General features: G+C 48.2%; 1 long non-coding RNA gene across 1 annotated transcript; it reads right to left on the reverse strand.

The window, feature by feature from the left end:
* Positions 1 to 11,234: 11,234 nt before the first annotated feature.
* On the reverse strand, positions 11,235 to 12,321 carry LOC125327936. The gene is made up of 2 exons (XR_007204459.1): positions 11,702 to 12,321; positions 11,235 to 11,426 (listed from the first exon to the last, which is right to left on the reverse strand). It is a non-coding gene; the product is annotated as an uncharacterized LOC125327936 (long non-coding RNA).
* Between the last annotated feature and the right edge of the window lie 18 nt (positions 12,322 to 12,339).

The following is a 12,339-nucleotide window of genomic DNA, read 5'->3' on the forward strand; positions in this document are numbered from 1 at the left end:
CTGAGAAACTGGGGCCGCAGCTGCTATGCTGGGAAATTGTCTCTCCCCCATGCCGGCTCCCTTGTGGTTTGGCGTCTGCATGCTTATAATTTCAAATCTGCTCCAAAAATCACCCACCACCCAGGCTGCGTGACCACGCACTAATCAGTTGCATTAATATATGCTAATTGGCTCTTCCCAATTGCCAGTCAGGTGGGGCAATGTGGCTCAGTACTTGCAGGCACAAGATTTCTCTGTGACTCTATATCTCTGTTCTTTGGGTAAGCAAGATATTCCCATGGTGCTGCCCAGACACCACCAGCCCTGCTCCAAAAGACACCATAGCTGGGCCCTCAATGCAGGCAGCCCAAGTTGTCCAAGTCCCCAATGCAGCCTAAACCCAACATGTTCATCTTCACAAATACCATCCCCAGCCCTCCTGGCTGTCAGCCACTACTGCCTGCAGCAGTGTCTCTGTAGATGCTCCCATCAGGTCCTGTATCACCACAAGCAAATGGTGCAACCTCTTGCTTGGTGCTTTCCTCTCTTCAGCCCAACTAATCAAATGTTCCTCCACTTTTCCCTACCCTGATACTGCCTTAGCAACATGGAACACTTCACTCACCTCCTTGAAGAAGGACCCAGTGGAGAGCTAGACAGTCAGGATTGCACTTGATAGCACCAATTGAGCTTTTGTGCATCAAACATCCTTGCATTATTCTGCAAATAGGTAGTGTGCACTTCCCCAGAGGTCAGGCCTGCTGCTCACCTACCCTGTCAATACCAGACATTCTGACCTGGCCCGCTGTGTCTGCTCTCAAAGCCTAGGACGTGCCATGTCACTTCCTTGTGGAGATGGATGCAGAAAGGAACATGGGTTCATTTACTCTGTGTAAAATACATCTCCCTCTCTTAAGCAAATGTGTGTGAGAAAGAAACAAAATAAAAACATGGTTATACGGAACTTGAAATGGAGGTCATGGATCAGAGTGAAATATTTTCTGGAAGTCTCAGGGAAATGATCCCTTGGCTTCAAGAGGTGCAACTGGTAATTCCTGACATAGGAGAAGAAGATTCAGGCTGAGCACTTGACCTTCTGAAGCAGAAAATGGCATTTTTGATGATGTCTAGAGCCATGAAAGACTGATTGCAGATAGACCAGGGAAAAGTGATGGTAGTTTTAATGAGAATGTCAGTGGATTATAGGGAAAAGATGTAAGCTAACAGGCTGAGCCGGGAGAGGCAGTGAGGAAGATGCACATCATGTAATGAACCATAATGTTCCGGCCAAATGCGGGGCTCTGCATGCAGGCTGTGTCTCTGCCCACATGCCAGCCTTCCTGGGAGCAAACGCTCAATGCACTGATGCTCTCCCTGGCTCGAACAGTTGCCAGGAGCGCAGCTAGCTAATGCACAGTGGTGCAGTCCCTTGTGAAAGTCATTAACTCTAAATAGGCTGTCTCATAAACAAAATATTCAACAAAAACTTATTTTCTAAGTAGCTCATTGGCCCTTTTTTATGTAGAGAAAAGCAACAGAATGAAAAAAAATACAAAATGGAAAGAAAAAGGAAGGGCTGTTCTAGGTCAGAAAACAGGTTTGTGTAGGCTATCATTCTGTTTCTGGAAGTGGCTGGCAGCAAACATCTTGAGAAGAAATTAAGAACAGAGCAGGTGGATGATGCTCCTTTAGTGTCCTCTCCCATTCACCAGCAAACACATTGCTCTTGAAGGAGATTCAGAAGCATATAAATTGTGGACATCCACAGCACTTTGCAGCAAGATGTTCCCTGGTGAAGCCACACATTGTATGAAGGACACAATGTCTCCTTGTGTCTCTTCTGACCCACTGATAAGCTACTTTCATCCATTTCTCTGCCTGGAAGATGTGGTCAACGTTTGAGCCTAATTGACAACAAATAATTATTTATTAACTTCCCTGCTCATGCTGCTGGCTTTACCTATGGTTTTACTGTGTGTATAATTTATCACCTTCAACTTCATTCATCTTCTATGAAGATGGGCTGAGAGAGTTAGGGTTGTTCAGACTGGAGCAGAAAAGGTGCTCCAGGGAGAGCTTATAGCACCTTCCAGTACCTAAACGCAGCCTACAAGAGAGCTGGAGAGGGACACCTACAGGGGCATGTAGTGATAGGACAAGGGGCAGTGGCTTCAAACTGAAAGAGGGTAGGTTTAGATTAGATATTAGGAAGAAATTCCTTACTGTGAGAGTGATGAGGCACCGGACCAAGTTGCTCAGAGAAATTGTGGCTGCCCCTCTCTGAAAATGTTCAAGCCCAAGGCTGGATGGGGCTTTGACCAACCTGTTCTAGTGGAAGGTATCATGGCTAATGGCAGGACATTGGGACTAGATGATCTAGAAGGTTCCTTCCAACCCAAACCACTCTATGAGTCTATGGTTCTATTTTTTGCACCTCTTTTATCCCTCCCTTCCTTCTCACATGCACTGAAATGAAGGCACCACTCAGATGGAGATAATATGGAGTTTATCAGGCTGGAGTTACACCTGGGAGAATCTGGGAATGCTCAACTGAACTGAAACCAGAAGGGAAATGTGAGTGAATGACAAACAATTTATGGCTAATAATGCCATCCCATGACAAGCAGACTCCTAAAACACTGGTGGTCACTGCTGATCACAGCCCTACATCTGGTCCCTCATCCACCTTCCTGGGTAGCTCTGCAACTGGCAGCTCTGCCACTGCTTCAGCAGACCTCCCAGAGCTGCAGGGAGAGCTCCACCATGCTGCGACAAGGCAGATGCAGCAGCTCTTTTGCTCCCTGTTGGTGACCAATGTAATATGTGGCATAACGAACAAGGAGAAAGCACTACATCTCCCAAGCAAAAGCTTGGAGGACTCCTGGACCATATTTAGCCACGTTGCAAAAGAGCATCCTACTGCATCGGGTAAAAGACACATCACATCTGATGTATCTTTTATCCTCCTGTACTGAGGACTGCAGTCCTCACCAGGGGCAGTTTGGGGAGCTCTCGGTGGGGGATGCTGCTCTGCAGGTGGGTCCTGCTCGGGAAGAAAGCACTGCCCCCAAAGGTTGATCACAGCTGCAGGACTGGGGGCTCCCCGGCGGAGCTGGAGAGGGAGACAGGGCAGAGACTTCTCTTGGGTAGGGATGGTTGGCTCCCATCCCACGTCCACAAATGTCCCCGCCCTGTGAGACCGCGGGCAGGCCACGCACTCCTCCCCGGCTCCGCTCACCTCCTTCCTCCGCCCCCTCCTCCCGCAGCTCCCGGCGCGTTCCCAGCGCCACCTGCCGGCCTGGCCCGGCATCCCTGCCACGCCCAGGGCCGTGCCGGGCCGGGCCGTGCCGTGCCGGGGGGCTGTGTCCCTCCCTGTGCCAGCCTATCCCCAGCACCCCGCTGGTCATTCCTCAGGAGGTGAGAGACTCACCTGTCACGCGTGGACCTGCAGCCCTCCCTTGGTTGCAAACGTGTCGGAGAGGGGCCAGCAGCAGCAGCTGGAAAACCGGGCAGGGGGCGGGTGTCCCGGGAGGTTCGACGGGGAGGGTCGGCGCCGGAAGGGTGCCTGGGAAGCCAGTGCCGCCTGACCCTCTCATCCCGGCGAGCACCCCAGCCTCTCTGCTGGCTCTTTCTGACCCCGACCACCTTTGTTCTTTCCAGCTTTCATATCACACTGAAATCCCCTCCATCCCTGCATCTTCATCTCTTCCACTCTTGTTTCCCACCTCCTTTACGTCCTGTCCTCCACATCATGCCAGGATTCCTTCTGCCTGAGCTCTCCACAAGGCTCTTCTTGGCCCTGGTCCCCTTGAACCCCCGAAAGTGACCTTGTCCTTGCTGTCCACTGTGCAGCCGCTGCTCCCTCTGCTCCCAGAGTGGAAGGTGCCTGTTACCCCTGCCAGTTCTATGGGACAGCTCCCTTTCCCAAGCTGTGAGTGAAGCAGATTCTGGCTTCTGCTTCTGGAAGGCATTTTGGAACCCAGCCACTGGCTGTGCTTACCCCAAATCCACCAGACACGAGTCTGAGAGAAGCAAGTGAAGACAAGTCTGGAGAAAGTCTAGTCTCACTGCTATGGAACTTCTCCCTTATATTTATTCCTCATTTTTCTGTTTCCTTCCCTAGCTCCTCAGTGGGTCTTCAGATGGGTATAATTCCCCTTTCTTCTTGCTGTTTACACTGTGGTCCTCAGTAGTTATCCCCTACAGTCCTCCCCTGAGGAGAACCACTGCTTCTCCAGTGCAGTCCTCTGGTTTTCCTCACTCGGTCACTATCCCTGTAAGGAGGGAGAAATGACTGAAGGTGTTGTCCCCACGGCAGACACTACAGTGGCTCTGTAGTCCCTGGACTATCACTGGCCTTTGGAGGTGCCCAGAAGCTTGGGGATGAGGGAAATTACCATCTGACAGATGCATGCTCTTTCTTCTGGCAGACTCACGTGTAGTTGACCTTGATGAAGTGCCATCAGCTTAACCTTACTCAAAGCAGTGCTGAGATCTTCATTTTTTTGATACCAAATACATCAGGTGGTTCCTGGAAACTGGCAAACAGCTATCCATTATCAAATCGTGTCTTTTTTTTCATACAGCTGAGAAAAGAAAGTAGCATCTCAATTATTTTTCCTTGGCTCATCTAGGGAGATGATATTCCTAGAGCAAGGTTTACCCTTCAGCCTTGCCTAGCCCAGAGGTGGTATTGGCCTCAGGGGCCTGGGATTTGCCTCCAGCATTTGTAGGAATAACTTGCCCAGTCCCACCCGCACCCCCATCCTTATGGCACAAAGAAAGAATTGCCTCCCCTGAAAGTCCAGGTCACACGGGGGCTGGGAAAAGGTGAGCGTGGGGCTGCCTCCAGCCTCCTGAGAAGAGGACATGGTTCCGCCTCTTCTTCCTGAATGGTACTTTGAATTTCTTCTGTTAAAGCAAGCCAGATTTGCTCCAGGAAAAGATGCTGTTCCTCACCAGTAGGGACAGAGAGCTGCCAAGAGGATGCCCTGGCTGGTGATGGAGCTGAACGGGTGCCTAGCTCAGGGTTGCACAGAATGCAACTTGACTCAGGGATCAGTGTGGGAATCGCTTCCATGTGGGCACCTGACTGGCAGAGATAATGGCCCTTCTTCTGCACCAAATCTGGGGCTTAAGCATGTGCTTGGAAAGTGAAGTGCCTGGACTCAAGGTCCTCCTAAATCTGCCATGGTTTGAGCCTAGCGTCCTTCATACCAAAATACTGGATAGGATGGGATAGGATGGGATGGGATAGGACCATCTCCTCAATGGAGCTGGGCAAGCTTATGTATTGCAGGTGGGAACAAAGAAAGGCAAGAAGCAAGATGGTCTGACTCAGCATTGAGTGGCTGAGGGCCTGGTCTCTTCTCCCAGTGCTGTTAGTGCATCTTATGTAAGAGATCATAAATGAAAACTGCAGCCACTGGGATGGGTGGAAATGAAGCAAGCAGAGTCTGGCCCTCCATGTAGCAACACGTAGTAATCAGTTAAAATCATTGCCACCTGCAGTGTGGCTGGGTGGTGGCTGTGTGCAGTACATGTAGTGCACTGGCTGCTAGCTAGCATTTTTGAAGAGCAAAAGTAATTTAGGAACTGCTCTTACAGACCCAATGGAGGGACCTCTTGATAGCAGAGGCAGCAGCCATGTGACAGTGGGGGGAGAGACTTCTTCTCCCAGAGCACTGCTGCAGCAGGCAGGAGGATTAATCCAAGCCTATTTTCTGGAATTGATTTAACATTATGTTCGTTTATCTGCAGCTTCTGCTGAAACATTTCATATTTCAGATCTGATTTCAATGTTTCCAAGACTGAAAGGCTTCCTTCTCTAAGGAGCAGCAGTTCTACAAGAGAACAACAAGTAGGAGCCCTAGGGAAGCAGTAGAGGGAAGGAATATTTTATCTTTAGTAACTGGTCATTTCCATTTTGGAGGCAGTGAAAGAAGAACCATCTGGTGTGTGCTGAATATTCACTATGTAAACAATGACTTGGTTATGAATATGTGCATGTGTTATTGTTTATTATTTATAGGATTCCCTAGGTGTGCTTGACACTTCACAACCAGAAAGGAAGATCAGGGCTCCTGCATCTTGATATGCCCAGTATAAATTTGACACAATGCTGAAAGCATCCAACGATGGCAGACGAGGGTTGGGCAGCCAGCTGGGGGTGGGAAGGAAGAAGCCAGACCTGTGAAAAAGGGCAGTGCACGATTTTTGGAGCAGGAGCTGCTTCTTCTGACGGAAGATTGCTTTGGATGCCCATCCTCACATGTTCATGCCTGTTAGTTTGGGGTTTAATCCTCCCTTGCAATAAACACCATTTACATTTATTAGTTTAATTTTCTACTCCTTAAGAGCTCTGTTCCTGCAACGTCCTGCCTGGAAATGATGCAGAATGTCAGGAACCTTGCTCCAATAACTTTCCATGATAGTCACCTGGGAGTGATAGCTCTGCTCAGTTGTCTTGAGCTTTATGGCTCAGGAGCTCCAAATCAGTCAGCTGAGACAAATGTTTTTAGAGATGTTTTATTGTGTACTTTATCTGATAGTCAAAGTATCTTGAAAGCAAGGAGAAGAGTCCTACCATGACACTTTGTTGTTAGGATATAACATGTGGTACTGAGGCCTGCTGGGGATGACAGGAACTCAAGCGCACCCAGACACCTGCAGAGGATGCTCAGAGCTTTGCAGGAACAAAATGCCCATAGTACTTCCCCTTTTCTTTTCTTTTCTTTCTTTTTCTTTTCACTACGGGAGCTTTTCCATAGGGGGTTTTGCTGCAGCATTCAGCTATTCCTCTGGTGTGGAGACAGTATTATGGGCAGCGTTTGATGAAGGGAGCAGCTTTAGGCACTTGAAGGGAAGAATCTTGAGTCTCTTAGGGGAAGAATTCCCACACCATTATGAGGACAGAGCTCAGGAGCATTTGCAGGGCGAGGGGGATGGAGGAGAGAGTGGACCACAGCCACAGAAAACAACCCTGGCCTGAGCTCGGGCCCAAGAGTGCCTTCCTTCCTACAACACTCCCTTCCCACCTAACATCAATATTTTCTCTTCCTGCTGTTATGCTCTGACACACTGAACTTCACTTGACTGCAAAAGTTTGTTTCCTGACACCACCACCAAGCAGAAAATAAGTGAAATGTGATTTTTGCAACAGCTTTCCTGACACGGTGGGGTACACCATAAATTGTGACTTAGAGCCCTTGCTTCACACAGGCCTGTTGCTCCATTGCATGGGCTGGCTAAAATGGACCAGAGCATCATGAACAATGTGATATTCCAGCTCCTTGGAAACATGCTGGCCATTTGGTCTTTCTCCTCTGCTCCCAAAAAATTATTTAGATGTTTATATGGCTCCAAGAGAGTGAGATAGGTTGGGAAGGACAATGAGACATGTAAGGACTTTCACACAAGAAGAGGCAGTATTAGTGGCTGCTCTGATTTTTTGTGGCCAGAGCTCTGTATTCCTGCTGAGTGCCTGTAAACAGCTGGTATCTCATAGTCACGGCACTCCCCTGTTAGTCACCACCAGCATCAGAGGAATGTAGCCATTGTGGCAGCTCCATGCTTGCAGGAAGAGAAGCAGGCCATGCAGCCAGCACCAACTGAGGCAGAGCGTAGCAAAGCAAAGTAAGCTAATGTTTTGAAGGATGGCTTTGCTTGTGCCTTAGGAATCAAGTCCTGTTTAAAAAGAAATACTGTGAATTAGAAGACCACTAAGACACATTTTACAAACCAGTTAGTTTTTTCCTTGTCTATATATATCCTTGGTGTTCACACTACTGGGAGCACCCAAGTTTTGGACTTTCTGGCAGAAACGACAGCAGCCTGTGGGGAGGCATTGCTATTCAGAAGTTCAAAAGGTGTTTTGTTTGATATGCATAAAACATCTTTTACAGCCTTCTCAACAACTCATTCTTTATTTGGAGGCAATTGACCTTTTGCGAATAAACAGTTCACTCCATCTTCTGAAGTGCTGCCATTCTCTAAAGAACATTGTCACAGGGAAAGGTGGAGAACAAGCTCTTTGGGAGAGTGGGGTTCAAAGTATTTCCCCCAGCCAGATGGGAGATTGGCCAGACGGGAGCTGAAAAAGAGGTTCAGTAGCTGAAGTCATAAATTCAGATCCAGCATGTGCTTGACAGCATGCTAAAGTCATGACCGTGGGTCACCCATTTAGTTACCATCTCTTCCTTTGGTAATAAACATTCTCCTCATTAAACCCTTCAGAACAACTGAAGCACCACAATGGGCAATCTACATCAACTAAAACCCAGCTGCCAAAAACCATACTGTCAGTCTGCCTGATCTCGGTGCTGGATGACCCTCTCAGGCGCTTGTACAACAGGAACAATATCCCAGGACCCTTGCTCTTTCTTTCAGAGGTTTTTGAACACAGACCAAAAGGTAGAATTAAAGGACTTGAATAGCTTAATGTAGAGAAGACATGGTAGCCACTTTCAAGTATGTAAAAGACTGCAGTGAGGAAAAGATTTATCTTTCTCTGAATCCACTGGGGTAAGGACTAAGACCTTAGACTGCTGCAAGGGAGTGCCACATTATGCATGAAATATTCCGAATGGGTAACAAGCAGCTGAATGGATTGCCTGGAGGTGGTGGAGAATCTCCATCACCTGAGATCTTCAGGACCTGATCAGACTTTTGTCTTCAAAGGACAGGTAAGCTTGGAGCAAGGATATGAAAAATTGGGAAAGATGGTTGAGCTGGCCTCTGAAGGCCATTTCTCACTAAGAATAGAAGCTTAGCACTAGATTTGTGTTTAAGCAAGATCAGGTCCATCCCGACAACCTATGTAGTATAAGCCAGAACTGAATGAGGAAAGGGCTGAGCACCCTTTTGCTCTCAGTAATCATGCCTCCACCTAGGCAGATTTGAAGCTGGTCAGCATAAAGGCATGCAGCTCAGCCATGCTACATTTGTTTTGCTGCTAAACTGAAGACATCTGGCCTCCCCTGATACTTTTTGTGGCCATTCAGCTTTACCTAATCAAACAGGAAACCTCTCCAGACATTGTAGGTGTTCAAATTTTGAAGGCTAACTACCCAGAAAAAGAAAAACCAAACCAAACCAAAACAAAAACCACTTTATAAAACTTGTAGTTAAGTGACAATTTAAATCAAGCAACACCTGGTTTACCACAGAGAGCATTCATTTCTTTACAAATGTAACAGCAAATAGCAGAAGTTAAATGACTCATTTCAGAGAAAAATCACCATCAGACTGTATCTTGAAAAATAAACTAATGGTACGGGCTAAGGCAATGCACATTTTGAGATGAAAGAAATTATACATAATTTGGGATTCAATTTAAAGTGAAACCTTCAAAGATGTTGAGCAGGCTGTATCAGAGCATGGCATCAACTGGAACAGTATTTTATTCTGTTTGAAATCTCTGAGCACAAAGAATTAGGAGATCTGGGGACAAAGCTATGAAAACTGTCATCTGCCAATCATCAAATGTAGCCCAGATGACTGAATGAGAGGTTGGAATCACCAGCTGGCTAGCAACTCTATAGATCATGTCAGTGGCTTCCTACCCTGCTTGCTAAAGGGACATATTGGGAAAGAGTCCATATTAAGGGAAGTCCCTGCACAAAATTGGCCAGCAGGGGAGAGTGGAGTGGTGACACTCAGAATCATCAAGGCTGGTGTCGAGAGAGGGACTGGCTGCGGTATACTGTGCTAATTTCTGGAGAAGATCTGCGTAGTAAGTAATAAGAACAATAAATTGCTCTTACATGTTGTTTCTTATGCCCAGCTGCCAGATTCTTCTGAACAAAGGCAGATAGCATCATCCTTGCCCTACTCAAAAGACAAGGAAATCTTGACACATGAGTGAAGTGATTTTAACTATGGTTGAAAAGCAGAATGGGGAAATACTCCACCTCCTGGGTCAAAACCAGACTCAGAGAAGAGAAAAGGAGATAATATTTCTGAGTGTCAGACCCCCAAGTTGTCTCATGATGTTAATTTCACAGCAGAAAACCCAATTCATGCAGTAAATGTTACTTTTTAATGCTTGCTCCAAATTAACTTTTTGCTTACTTCCTGTGCTAATCTCCTTATTTACCCATTTCTCTCTTATATACACATGCATATACATAGGCAAATTCATCCCCAGTCGACTTCTCCCTATCCTGCAAACAGCTCATAATATCAGCACAACAGCACTGGAAGAGGACTTTTTTTGCTATATTGTAAAATATGAATCCACTATTTTGACAGAGATAAATCATATGCATCAATGTGCAGGAGCTTTTTAATGAGAATGTGGGGAATAATCTGCCTTGCCAATCTTCCATTCCAGTGGAAACCAGTTCTTCCCTTCCCTTCCCTTCCCTTCCCTTCCCTTCCCTTCCCTTCCCTTCCCTTCCCTTCCCTTCCCTTCCCTTCCCTTCCCTTCCCTTCCCTTCCCTTCCCTTCCCTTCCCTTCCCTTCCCTTCCCTTCCCTTCCCTTCCCTTCCCTTCCCTTCCCTTCCCTTCCCTTCCCTTCCCTTCCCTTCCCTTCCCTTCCCTTCCCTTCCTCCCCTCGCTTTGGCTGCAGCTTTTGATGTTCCCTCCACAGGCAGGCTTAATGTCTTTCATGAGATGCAGTCCCTACAGTCGGGAGTCTCTCATGACATGAAAAGATTTCTCTGTAATTTTTTTATTATTATTTTGATGTAAGCTGTTAAAATATGGAGAAAACACTGTCTGATTATTTAAAGATAAAACCTAGACTGGGTCACGTATCTCTATTGCAAGGCTCAGTCTACTTTAAATTGATGAGTTGATGGAATATTGGAGGATTTTTATTCTCAGTAGTCGTGACAGAAGAATGAGGAAGGTGGGAGTGAAAACTAGATCGGTTCTGAGCAGCTTCCCCTTCAGTTCTGCCAGAGGTGTCTCTTAGCTGTTCATCACTGCAGATCCAGTGCCTACAGGCTTGGTTTGCACTTGCTTGTGTTATTGCCATGGCTTTTCTCAGAAATGGTGAACCAAAAAAGTTATCTGGGAGAAAAGTCATTTCTAATAAAGAACCTTTGAACACTCAGTTGCTGTCATCACCTTCCATGCTAGTGCACGTGCAGGAGATAAGCACAGCCGCTTTCTCCTCCAGTCCTCTCTCCCTAGAAACTGAGACATGAACACACTTTCATTTTGCTCTGAACCTTCAGGCAAGGGGAGAGTCTCTTGTGGAGTAGCACAGCCTGTGCTGAGGGGCTGGCCAGTAAGCCTAGGACCCAAGATTAGGTAAAATGCATTTTTATTTGACTTTTCACCAGTGCAGAGGGGACACAGCTGCAGCCCAATAGCCCTCTTCTCTCCTGTTCTCCTGTCATGGGTGGCTCATCTGTGGAGGGAGACAGGGATGCTATTCATCAGAGCTGGGAGGGTGCAGCACGTAGGTGTGTAGGAGAAGGAGAGGCTGTGCACAGAGCCTGTGTAGACAGTACAAGGATAGCGTGGGTGGGCAGAGGGGGGTGAGGGTGTGTAGCTATCAGAGAGAAAACATGTCTGCAAAACTTCTACCAGCACCAGGCTACTTCTACTGCCCAGGCACCACCTGCCCAGATCAAAGCCTTTCCTGCTTGTGTTAAGGGAGGCTTTGAACCTGCAGAGACTCCCCACCCGCCCCCCACATTTCCCCTTGCCTTTAATGCTGCTTCCAACAGGGGCAGCTTTGGGGCAGCACGGGGACACACAGAAACCTCACCTTGCCTCCCTCACCCACACTGTGGGAAGGAATGGTGTTCTGCGGGCTGAAGCAGCAAAATGCCTCCTCCCACACTTCTGATCTCCCGTGGGACTTGTCAGAATCCCAGAGGCCCAAGAACATCTTTCTCTTCCTCTGGCCCGGGTCGTGCTCGGTGGGAGGTGGCAGGATCTGCAGCAGGTGCGAGTGGTGCTGAAGGGACAGCTACGGTGGGACGGGCAGGGGCGGGGGCAGGAACACGGGGAGGGTCGGGAAGGGAGAAGACCGGACAAGAACAGGACGTGGGAGGGAGACATAGAGAGGGAGGGAGAAGGGGAAGAGAAGTCCGAGGTTGAAAAGCACAGGGACGAGGACAAGCACAAGGAGAGACACGGGGCATTGGACGGAGAGAGACAGACACGGGGCAGGGGCAGAGAGAAGAGGGACAGGAAAAGAGCAGGAAGGGAGAGGAAGAGGAAGGGGGAGAGGAAGAACAAGGCAGACTCCGGGCTGCGCTCCGGCTCGGCTGCCGTGGGGTTCTCGGCATAGCCGGCTATAGCAGCGGCTCCGCCGGCGCCAGACACGCCGGTACCGGGCGGCACCCGCCGTGCCTGGGGACAAGGGGACTGCAAGGTGGCAGCGTGAAGCCCGCAGCGCCG

The sequence above is a fragment of the Corvus hawaiiensis genome, chromosome 6 (assembly GCF_020740725.1).
Source record: "Corvus hawaiiensis isolate bCorHaw1 chromosome 6, bCorHaw1.pri.cur, whole genome shotgun sequence".
Classification (NCBI taxonomy): domain Eukaryota; kingdom Metazoa; phylum Chordata; class Aves; order Passeriformes; family Corvidae; genus Corvus; species Corvus hawaiiensis.